We start from the raw sequence: 12,893 nt of genomic DNA, 5'->3' as shown, positions 1-12,893 counted from the left end.
ATGGCCTTCAAGGTAAAGGCATGCTTTCCAAGCCCTCGCCTTTCCTATTGATTATTTTATATGTGGCTAGTAACAGCGTGAAGTCAGATACTCTTTGCCCAGAGGTTGGTGACAGAATTCAACACTGTCACCTATCTGGGTGATCAAGAGGTTGCTGGTTCTCTACGTTTCGCCTCACCTCTCCGTTCCCCTTTGAGAGTGGCAGGTGTGGGTGCGCTCTGTTTTGGTCCAGACTGAGCAGAACGGCATCTACTGACAAGTTTGAGGGTAATAAGAAAAATGGCTGGTGTCAGGCTTTGTGTTTGGGTAAACGGAACACAACTGAACCAGTGTATTACTTTATACAAGAGTGTACAAATTCTCTCACGTTAATGTTAACATGTGTAAAATGTTTTGTTTGACTACTTGTAGCCCACATTTTAATTGTAATTCCTATCTAGCACAGACTTTTATTTTCTCAGCCCTGCTTTGGCCCTGCATTCCCCACCGTGATCCACTCTGTAGAGAAAATCGAAGGCCCAGTCAGTGATTCAGATTCAGTCAATATAGTTTGGTACAGAAGTGCAGAAACCCTGAGATGGTAAAAAGATTTTCTTCAGTATCAAGGTTTTGTTCTTTCTTTTGAGTTTACCTGAGTTTCTTCAGCATGCTGTGTGGATCTTCCAGTACAGCAGAGAGCCGCTTCACTCCAGAGTCGCCTGGGTGATTGTAACTCCGGTCCAGCTCTCAGGTGTGAAGGGTTGGATCTCAGAGCGGAAGCCAGATAAATACAGCCTTCCTCTGCAGGTTGTCTGGCTGTAGAATCACAAAGAGACAAAAATCAAGAACTTGTCCCCTTCCTAGCATCTGATATGTCTTGAAAAACATTTCCCTTTAGAGAAATGTCAGATTCACAGAAAGCGGATTAAACAAAAGAGAAGGGCGCGACTTCGCATTCTAAACTTTTTTTTTAACAGCAAATCCATCGAGGGGGGGATTTTCTTTTGTATGTCCAGGGAGTTTTAAATGCACAATTTGCGCATTAGGGGAGTTCTGGGTGAGGGGAGAGTTTGGCCGGCCGGGATGTCCTTGTCCCATCGCGCTCTAGCGACTCCTTGTGGCGGGCTGGGCACATGCACGCTGACATCGGTCGCCAGCTGTACGGTGTTTCCTTCAACACATTGGTGCAGCTGGCTTCCGGGTTAAGAAGCAGTGCAGCTTGGCAGTGTCGTGTTTCGGAGGGCGCATGGCTATCGACCCGTACGGGAGTTGCAGCAATGGGACAAGACTGTACCTACCAATTGGATATCACAAAATTGAGGTACATTTTTTAAAATAATAATGCAGTACAGTTCCACCCTGCCATTTTGCTTAATCAGTATCTATCATTACTAAAATGATACACCGCAAAGCTGCTTTTACCCCAATCTCTGTACTTCACAATGTATGTCTCTGAGCACAGCAGAGAGAAGTGCAACTCCTGAGTTTTGCAGGTTATTGTCTCGTAGTTCCAGTTCTTTCAGCTTTGAGTTGGATGAACACAAAACTGTGGCCAAATCTGAACAGCATACACCTGTCATATTCCACTCCCTCAGACTAAGAGAAAGAGACGAGGTAGAATATAAAGGTTATATCCAACCTGCACAGGCCCAGAAATGCTATAAAGTGAGGCATTGCAAGCTGAGGCAACAATTACTTATTATAAAATTGACACTACAAAAATGTTTCTAAATGGATTTTTTTGCCTTCATGGAACATTTTGCCTTGTCTGTATGGTACACAATAATACTCATTGCAGTATCTCTATATGACAGAGTCGACTCGTCAGTCCAGCACAGAGCAGTTTCACTCCACAGTCCCCAAGGTTGTTGTAGCTGATGTCTAGCTCTTTCAGGCATGCGTTTTGAGGCATGAATGCTGATACCAGAGTTTCACGACATCCATATGAAAGGTAACAGCCAGCCAATCTGTAGTAATTAGTTTATTTAGTATAATGGTACCCTTGCATAAATGTTAGTGAGGTGTTGCATGTTTATTCAAAACATGTACTGCTAGTTCACCCATACTATTGATAAACTCCACAAATGGCAATATTACTACTGGAATTGTTGAATAAACTGTAACGGCATTACCCTAGGTTGGCTAGTTTGCAATGTGGACTTCTCAGGCCATTTCCCAGCAATTTAATCTCAGTCACCTCAGGTTGTTGTCGCTGAGGTCCAGCTCAATCAGATGGGGACTGGAGAGCTGAGCCCAGAGTTTCTAGGGATTCATGTGTCAGATTACAGCCAGACAATCTATTAGGAAGATGGAGCGATACTGAGGATGATTTATTTACATGTTTCAAAGCAAACAAAATGCATTACGTTCACCGCTAGTCAGAGATGTGGTCGCAAAATCCGAAAATATGAAGTCAGGATGATGATGATGATGAGCAAACATTTCCACTCACGCTAGTTTCTCTAGCCTACATTGTTGACCCAGAAGTCCATTGAGGAACCACACTCCAGATTCCTTCAAATCATTGAAGCTGAAGTCTAGTTCCCAAAGTGGACAGCTCTGTCCAGCAGCAAACGACTTCTTCATCTCTGACCTCCCAACGTTATTGTAGCTGAGGCTCAGCTTTGTTAGCGTTTTTGGATTGTGTAAAAAAACAAGAATTGTGTGATGGTTGGGGATGCAGGGTTGTATTCCTAACAACATAACAAGTATGCATGCTCTTGTTCTTCAACGGCACTACTATATCTGAATTGTGACCATGCTTATGCATTTTCTATTTGTTCTATAAGAAACATTTTAGTTTAGCCATATCCATATGGGCCAATTCCCACAAGTGTTAAGGACTATTCGCATGTGGAAAAGGTAAGCAATACAACACATCACCACAGTATCTAATGCTGCATACACTGACACTGAATAATACTATATGAAAGTAGCATAAGTAAAGTACATGTCAAAAGTTTGCTCTTCTTTTTTAGAATCCCACTCAGGTGAATATTGAGAATTGGTTCCGATACTGTACTTGTCTCTCGAGTTAATGTGATTGTAAAATAGTACTTGTGAGTTGTAGACATGTTTTCTAATGTTATTAGTAGAGTTCGACCGATTAATCGGAATGACCGATTTAATTAGGGCCGATTTTTCAAGTTTTCATAACAATCGATAATCGGCATTTTTGGGCACCGATTATGGCCGATTACATTGCACTCCACGAGGAGACTGCGTTGCGGGCTGACTACCTGTTATACGAGTGCAGCAAGAAGCCAAGGTAAGGTGCTAGCTAGCATTAAACTTATCTTATAAAACAATCAATCTTAATAACATAATCACTAGTTAACTACACATGGTTGATATTACTAGTTTATCTAGCTTGTCCTGCGTTGCATATAATCGATGCGGTGCCTGTTAATTTATCATTGAATCACAGCCTACTTCGCCAAACGGGTGATTTAACAAGTGCATTCATGAAAAAGCACTGTCGTTGCACCAATGTACCTAAACATCAACGCCTTTCTTAGAATCAATACACAAGTAGATATTTTTAAACCTGCATATTTAGTTATTATTGCCTGCTAACACGAGTTTCTTTTAACTAGGGAAATTGTGTCACTTCTCTTGCGTTCTGTGCAACAGAGTCAGGGTATATGCAGCAGTTTGGGCCGCCTGGCTCATTGCAAACTGTGAAGACCATTTCTTCCTAACAAAGACAGCCAACTTCGCCAAACGGGGGATGATTTAACAAAGGCACATTTGCGATAAAAGCACAATCGTTGTACGATTGTACCTAACCATAAACATCAATGCCTTTCTTAAAATCAATACACAGAAGTATATATTTCTAAACCTGCATATTTAGTTAAAGGAAATTCATGTTAGCAGGCAATATTAACTAGGGAAATTGTGTCACTTCTCTTGCGTTCATTGCACGCAGAGTCAGGGTATATGCAACAGTTTGGGCCGCCTGATTGTTACGAACTAATTTGCCAGAATTTTACATAATTATGACATAACATTGAAGGTTGTGCAATGTAACAGCAATATTTAGACTTATGGATGCCAGATAAAATACAGAACGGTTCCGTATTTCACTGAAAGAATAAACTCGAAATTATAGTTTCCAGATTTGACCATATTAATGACCTAAGGCTTGTATTTCTGTGTTATTATACACTGCTCAAACAAATAAAGGGAACACAAACAACACATCCTAGATCTGAATGAAAGAAATAATCTTATTAAATACTTTTCTTTACATAGTTGAATGTGCTGAGAACAAAATCACACAAAAATAATCAATGGAAATCCAATTTATCAACCCATGGAGGTCTGAATTTGGAGTCACACTCAAAATGAAAGGGGAAAACCACACTACAGGCTGATCCAACTTTGATGTAATGTCCTTAAAACAAGTCAAAATGAGGCTCAGTAGTGTGTGTGGCCTCCACGTGCCTGTATGACCTCCCTACAATGCCTGGGCATGCTCCTGATGAGGTGGTGGATGGTCTCCTGAGGGATCTCCTCCCAGACCTGGACTAAAGCATCCGCCAACTCCTGGACAGTCTGTGGTGCAACGTGGCGTTGGTGGATGGAGCGAGACATGATGTCCCAGATGTGCTCAGTTGGATTCAGGTCTGGGGAACGGGCGGGCCAGTCCATAGCATCAATGCCTTCCTCTTGCAGGAACTGCTGACACACTCCAGCCACATGAGGTCTAGCATTGTCTTGCATTAGGAGGAACCCAGGGCCAACTGCACCAGCATATGGTCTCACAAGGGGTCTGAGGATCTCATCTCGGTACCAAATGGCAGTCAGGCTACCTCTGGCGAGCACATGGAGGGCTGTGCAGCCCCCCAAAGAAATGCCACCCCACACCATGACTGACCCACCGCCAAACCGGTCATGCTGGAGGATGTTGCAGGCAGCAGAACGTTCTCCACGGCGTCTCCAGACTCTGTCACATCTGTCACGTGCTCAGTGTGAACCTGCTTTCATCTGTGAAGAGCACAGGGCACCAGTGGCGAATTTGCCAATCTTGGTGTTCTCTGACAAATGCCAAACGTCCCGCACGGTGTTGGGCTGTAAGCACAACCCCCACCTGTGGACGTCGGGCCCTCATACCACCCTCATGGAGTCTGTTTCTGACCGTTTGAGCAGACACATGCACATTTGTGGCCTGCTGGAGGTCATTTTGCAGGGCTCTGGCAGTGCTCCTCCTGCTCCTCCTTGCACAAAGGCGGAGGTAGCGGTCCTGCTGCTGGGTTGTTGCCCTCCTACGGCCTCCTCCACGTCTCCTGATGTCCTGGCCTGTCTCCTGGTAGCACCTCCATGCTCTGGACACTACGCTGACAGACACAGCAAACCTTCTTGCCACAGCTCGCATTGATGTGCCATCCTGGATGAGATGCACTACCTGAGCCACTTGTGTGGGTTGTAGACGCCATCTCATGCTACCACTAGAGTGAAAGCACCGCCAGCATTCAAAAGTGACCAAAACATCAGCCAGGAAGCATAGGAACTGAGAAGTGGTCTGTGGTCACCACCTGCTGAACCACTCCTTTATTGGGGGTGTCTTGCTTATTGCCTATAATTTCCACCTGTTGTCTATTCCATTTGCACAACAGCATGTGAAATTTATTGTCAATCAGTGTTGCTTCCTAAGTGGACAGTTTGATTTCACAGAAGTGTGATTGACTTGGAGTTACATTGTGTTGTTTTAAGTGTTCCCTTTATTTTTTTGAGCAGTATATTATAATTAAGTCTATGATTTGATAGAGCAGTCTGACTGAGCGGTCGTAGGCAGCAGCAGGCTCATAAGCATTCATTCAAACAACACTTTCCTGCATTTGCCAGCAGGTCTTCGCTGTGCTTCAAGCATATCAACTCCCGAGATTAGGCTGGCAATACTAAAGTATCTATTAGAACATCCAATAGTCAAAGGTATATGAAATACAAATGGTATAGAGATAAATAGTCCTATAATAACTATAACCTAAAACGTATTTATTTTTAGTTCACTTTTTTTTTAACCAGGTAAGCTAGTTGAGAACAAGTTCTCATTTACAACTGTGACCTGGCCAAGATAAAGCAAAGCAGTGTGACAGAAACAACAGAGTTACACATGGAATAAAGAAGCGTACAGTCAATAACACAATATAAAAAAATAAAGTCTATATACAGTGTGTGCAAATGGCATGAGGAGGTAAGGCAATAAATAGGCCATAGTAGCAAAGTAATTACAATTTAGCAGATTAACACTGGCGTGATAGATGAGCAGATGATGATGAGCAGATGATGGTGTGCAAAAGAGCAGCAAAGTAAATAAAAACAATATGGGGATGAGGTAGGTAGATTGGGTAGGCTATTTACTGATGGACTATGTACAGCTGCAGCGATCGGTTAGTTGCTCAGATAGCTGATGTGTAAAGTTAGAGAGGGAAATGTAAGTATACAGCTTCAACGATTTTTACAATTCGTTCCAGTCACTGGCAGCAGAGAACTGGAAGGAAAGGTGGCCAAAGGAGGTGTTGGCTTTGGGGATGACCAGTGAGATATACCTGCTGGAGCGCGTGCTATGGGTGAGTGTTGTTATCGTGACCAGTGAGCTGAGATAAGGCGGAGCTTTACCTAGCATAGACCTATAGATGACCTGGAGCCAGTGGGTCTGGTGACGAATATGTAGCGAGGGCCAGCCTTACCTGGGAATAATTGAAGACTCATGTTGAAAAGAACCACCAGCTTTCATATGTTCTCATGTTCTGAGCAAGGAACTTAAACGTTAGCTTTTTAACATGGCACATATTGCACTTTTACTTTCAATCTCCAACACTGTTTTTGCATTATTTAAACCAAATTGAACATGTTTCATTATTTATTTGAGACTAAATTGATTTTATTGATGTATTTTTTAAGTTAATAAGTGTTCATTGTTCATTCAGTATTGTTGTAATTGTCATTATTACAAATATACATTTTTTTTTTATTTTTATTTTTATTTTTTAATTCTTTTTAAAATCGGCCGATTTAATTGGTATCGGCTTTTTTTTGGTCCTCCAATAATCGGTATCGGCGTTAAAATCATAATCGGTCGACCTCTAGTTATCAGAGTTGTTTAAAAGCATTTTAATCTAATACTAAAGTAGAATGGGGTAAGTCCAAAACAGTTCATGTACACACCACTTCACTTTCACAAACTACAGCTGTAATAGCTAGCTACATCACCAACATCTTCAGACCCCACCACTCATGCATCAAACTACAACACAACCAGTGTATCATTTTTAAAATGTAGACCTATCCTATTTACATTCAACAAATCCAACAAAATCTATATGAACGAACACCATTCCTAATGCCTCAATGGTACAAATGTTTAAAAAAAAGTGTGCATAGTTAATCAATGTGTGGCACTAGTCTTCTGTAATCAATATGTATAGATTCATCCATGGTTAGATGGTTTCATGAACTCCTTTTTAAAGGTTTTAGTGAAGTTGTAACAATGTCTGCAACAAGGCCCGTTACAAGTTTGTCAGATTTTGTCATTATGAGCTATGCAGAGGTATACAATATTTATTCTTATTTATGAACATTCTTATTTAAACAAATGTTTTATTTTGGTGGGAGGTTCTATAAACATTTTAATGTAAGAACATTTATACATTTTCAGCTACATTATGTAGAACTAGAGTTTAGGAAAACAGCATGCATAACATGTACATGTCGGTTGTTTTGCTCTGGATGCCCACAGGCCTCAAGACTCGTCTGAAGGTTCCCTGGTATCAGTTGAAGAAAATGTATGGAAGTATACACTACAGTACATGACCAAAACTATATCGACACCTGCTCATTGAACATGTCATTCCAAAATCATGGTTATTAATATGGAGTTGGTCCCCCCCTTTGCTGCTATAACAGCCTCCACTCTTCTGGGAAGGCTTTCCACTAGATGTTGGAACATTTCTGCAGGGACTTGCTTCTATTTAGCCACAACAGCATTAGTGAAGTCGGGCACTCATGTTGGGCGAATAGGCCTGGCTCGCAGTAGGCGTCCCAATTCATCCCAAAAGTGTTTGATCGGGTTGAGGTCAGGGCTCTGTGCAGGACCATCAAGTTCTTCCACACAGACCTCAACAAACCATTTCTGTATGCACCTCGCTTTGTGCATGGCTGCAATGTCATGCTGAAACAGGGAAGGGCCTTCCTCAAACTGTATGCTGTAGCATTAAGATTTCCCTTCACTGGAACTAAGGGGCCTAGCTAGAACCATGAAAAACAGCCCCAGACCATTATTCCTCCTCCTCCAAACTCTACAGGTGGCACTATGCATTCGGCAGGTAGTGTTCTCCTGGCATCTGCCAAACTCAGATTCGTCAGTCGGACTGCCAGAATTTGAAGCATGATTCATCACCCAGAGAACGCGTTTCCACTGTTCCAGAGTACAATGGCGGTGAGCTTTACGCCACTCCAGCCGATGCTTGGCATTGCGCATGGTGATCTTAGGCTTGTGTGCAGCTGCTCGGCCATGGAAACACATTTCATGAAGCTCCTGACAAAAAGTTATTGTGCTGATGTTGCTTCCAGAGGCAGTTCAGAACTCAGTGAGTGTTGCAACCAAGGACGGACGTTTTTTTTTTACGTGCTACAGCACTCGGCACATGGTCAACAACGATGGCGCGGACTTCATTAGACACAACAGTTCCCTGCCGTCTGCCTCCCCCTCTCTGATGCCCACCTCTGACTGGGCCCATGCCTACCGCTTTGACGCGGCCTATGCCCATCTCTTTGACCTCTTTGATGGGCCCCATGCCTGCCTCTCTGACGGGCCCCTTGTCCACAAGCTCTTTGGTTTCTTCCTCTCCCTTGATGTCTATGCTGCTCCATGTTGAAAGAAATTGCAAGTGTTCACACACACCCTTTTATATGGTGACCACTATGTGAAATCAATTAGCAATAACGGTTATCATGTATCATACCTAGAACTTAGATGTTTATACTTTAAACATTTTATTTATGTAGTTCTCAATATCCATATAGTAGACAAACTAGTTTAAAATCTATAGGTTTACCAAACGGTTAAGTAATTAACCATTAAGCGCAGTTGGATTAAGTGATGGTCAAATGTATTTAAACAAATGACAAGAATTATATAAATAAGTATTGTGAGCATTGCATTGTGAAAGGCAATTACTTTATATGAAAGGTATTTCTAGATGTAATTTTGTGTGTAATTAGTCAATTGAAAATGTGCTTAACGTTTTGAAAAAAGTCATTTTTGATGATCTGTATTGAGTTTGGTACTAAGAGTTGTGAAATTTTACCACATACTTGTGAAAATAGTACCAAAGCGATTAAAAAAAACGAAATACAATTTCCTGACCTTACTGTATCTCTCAGATATAGAACAGATACTTCAGAAAATACTAACCAATCACATAAACCCCCACCATGTCACCATAGGCCCCAATACAATAACCCCTTAATCACCCCACCAAAACCTTTCACAACATGTCTGCACACAGAAATTAGGACCCCTCCTCACAGCCTCGATACTGTAATCAGAACAATGGGTGTGATGTTTACATACAACATGTGGTAATGCCCTAGCTACTCAAGAAAATGGGTGTGATATTTACATCCTAGGAGGAAGTCCCCACTCATTAATCAACAAGGTGTGAAAAACTGCCTACAATAATTACTAATAATTTTATTTAATATAGAATCCTCCCCTGATATCAGTTTGCCATTGGAGGGAATGCTCAAAGTCCTTGTATATCTTAGTAATTTAAGGTGGTAATACTAATGACATAAAACTAAGGGAAACATATTTGTAAAAAAATATATATTTTAATAACTTTTTTTATTGATCGATGCAATACATGAAATAACTTTCTAGCATTCAAAATAATAGATCTCTTAATCCCAAAAACATGTCACTACAACTCTACTCATCACAAGCTTGTACGAACCATCCTGATCTCACAAGATTACTTTGTTTCTCTACACAGATGTAGAATGTAAGCTTGTTCAAAGATAACTCATCACTACTGGGACAAGCCAATTTGCTTATAAAATAAAGTTTTGCAGTATAAAGACCTTGCATGATGTTTTATCACTGATAAAGGGAAAGGGGGATACCTAGTCAGTTGTACAGCTGAATGTATTCAACTGAAATGTGTCTTCCCAAAGAAGACACATAAAATTAAAAAAACATGTATGAGGTCTAACTATTTGTAATTTTAGGGGTTTTTATGGTTGCGAGTGACACAAATGCCACCGCAATTCAAGAACGACCCACCTAACAATTTAATATCTTAGAGCTGATGACTTGAGGAAGATTAATTGTGTTGTTCCCCGGCTCTCACCCCCAGAGACAGTGGCTATATTTAGGAGTTCAGGATGGGTTAGCCTGGTGAACACACAACACACACAGACAACACACATGAACCTGTTTGACTGGTTACTGTGAATTGGCAAGCAGACATTTCACAGAAAAGGTGTCTCTATTGGAAAAAAAACTATTTTCATTACAAAATGTATTGTTGTATTTTTTTTATAAATTACTGTGGTGAAACAATTTTGTATATGCATACAATTTGATAATCACTCTGAAAATCAATAAAAGCAGTGTTTTTCATGTCACTGCATCCGATATGCTATAGTGCAGGGCTCTCCAACTCTATTCCTGGAGAGGTACTGTCCTGTAGATTTTCGCTCCAACCCTAATCTAGCACACCTGATTTTAATAATTAGCTGGTTGATAAACTGAATCAGGTCAGTTACAACTGGGGTTGGAGCGAAAACCTACAGGAGGGTAGCTCTCCAGGAACAGGGTAGGAGAGCCCTGCTATAGTGTAATACCCTGATATGTCCTATATGAATGCCTTTAAAGCGTATAACAGTTTTCTAAAAACTTACTGAAGATGAAATATGTATAAAGAGCACAAACCTCAGACAAACTTTTCAGATGTTTTCTCCAACGCTGCTGCATCTGTCTGTTCCTCTGCCTCTACACCTCATAACAGGAATCTGAAGTTTCGTTTTTGAATACAGAGGGGAGCTCGAGTACATACAGTTCCTTGTTATGGAAAATTACCTAATAGCCAGACTGCATCCGAAATGCAACCAGTTTGGATGACAAATGAAGATAATGTCACACCCTGATCTGTTTCACCTGTCTTTTGTGATTGTCTCCACCCCTTCCAGGTGTTGCCCATCTTCTCCATTATCCCCTGTTTATTTATACCGGTGTTCTCTGTTTGTCTGCTGCCAATTCGTTTTGTTCACGTTGGCTGAGCGGCATGACTGGGCATTGGACAGTTTGCTGGAGGAATTCCGTGGGTTGTTTGGGAGGCAGCCTACCACGGTGGTAACCCCTATGTAACCCAGCTGCTAGCAGCGCCATCTCATTGGTTACGCCACCTTCTCAGGAGCCCCAGGAGGAAATTCGACTTTGCTTGTACGTCCAGGGATTTCACTTTGCCTCCGAGTCATCCCGGAAGTCCAAGACGATCCCGTTGCCGAGAGAACCCAAGGATTCCTGACCTTCCCCGAGAGTCGCCGACGACTGCTGAGTCACCGCTTCCCGAGCGTATGCAACTAGGTAGAGCTGGGCACATTCTACTGTGGGGAAACCAGTCTAAATCTCTCTGGGTCCTCATTAACTCTGGCTTCCGAGCTGAACAGCCCCTCTCCACTCCCATGGATGTTAGAGCGCTGGACGGGCGCTCTATAGGCCGGGTCACTCATATTACCACTCCCATCAACCTACGGGTGTCAGGGAATCACAGCAAGACTATTCAATTCCTGCTCATCATGTCTCCTCAGATTCGTGGTTTTGGGGTTCTCTTGGCTCCAGCAACACAATCCCCTCACCAACTGGTCTACTGGTGCCATCATGGGCTGGAGTCCATTCTGCCATGGCCAGTGTCTGAAGTCAGCGCAACCTTCCCCGGGACATCGTTCTGGGGGCTCCGAAGGTGCCCCAGACCTATCCGCCATTCCCGCGGTGTACCAGGACCTTTGGCAGGTGTTCAACAAGGCCTAGGCCACTTCGCTTCCACTGCACTGACTATATGACTGTGGGATTGACCTTCTTCCTAGCACCACTCCGCCCCGGGGACGACTGGACTCGCTGTCGGGACCGGAGACCAAGGCTATGGACACCTACATTGGGGACTCCCTAGCTGCAGGATTTATATGTCCTTCGTCCTCTCCTGCTGGCGCAGGATTCTTCTTTGTGGAGAAGGACAAGGCATTGCGCCCGTGCATCAACTACCGGGGACTCAATGGCATAACGGTGAAGAACCGCTACCACTCATCTCCTCGGCCTTTGAGCCACTCCAGGGGGCCACCGTGTTTTCCAAGCTGGATCTACGGAACGCATACCACCTGGTGCGGATACAGGAGGGGGATGAGTGGAAGACCACCTTCCACAAGGCCAGCGGCCACTACGAGTATTTGGTCATGCCATTTGGCCTCACCAACACCCCTGCTGTGTTCCAGGCTCTGGTAAATTATGTTCTCCGTGACATGTTGAACCGGTTCGTCTTCATTTACATTGACATCCTCATCTTCTCCCGCGCCCCCCAAGAACATGTGCTCCACGTCCGACAGGTTCTTCAACGCCTCCTAGAGAACTAGCTGTTTGTTAAGGCAGAGAAGAGTGAGTTCCATCGCTCCACCATCCCCTTTCTGGGGTACATCATCTCTGTTGGGAGTGTCCAGATGGATCCCGGGAAAGTGAGAGAGGTGGTGGATTGGCCCCAGCCTTCGCCCAGGCTGCAGTTGCAACATTTTCTGGGATTCGCCAACTACTATCGCCGCTTCATCCGGGGTTACAGCACGCTGGCTTCCCCCCTGTCAGCATTCACCTCTCCCAAGATTCCGTTCACGTGGTCCCCTGCTGCTGACCGGGCGTT

General features: G+C 43.2%; 1 long non-coding RNA gene across 2 annotated transcripts; it reads right to left on the bottom strand.

Annotated features, from left to right (window-relative positions):
• Positions 1 to 326: 326 nt before the first annotated feature.
• On the bottom strand, positions 327 to 11,137 carry LOC106569893 (uncharacterized). 2 transcript variants are annotated; one of them, XR_006758900.2, is made up of 5 exons: positions 10,922 to 11,137; positions 2,112 to 2,276; positions 1,402 to 1,575; positions 632 to 795; positions 327 to 498 (listed from the first exon to the last, which is right to left on the bottom strand). It is a non-coding gene; the product is annotated as an uncharacterized LOC106569893 (long non-coding RNA). The 2 variants fall into 2 exon arrangements; XR_001320576.3 differs by lacking the exon at positions 1,402 to 1,575.
• Positions 11,138 to 12,893: the final 1,756 nt, after the last annotated feature.

Source organism: Salmo salar, chromosome 14 (assembly GCF_965601325.2).
Source record: "Salmo salar chromosome 14, fSalSal1, whole genome shotgun sequence".
Lineage (NCBI taxonomy): Eukaryota > Metazoa > Chordata > Actinopteri > Salmoniformes > Salmonidae > Salmo > Salmo salar.
Note: the sequence above shows the minus strand (reverse complement) of the source record. Positions and strands in the feature narration are given on the sequence as shown.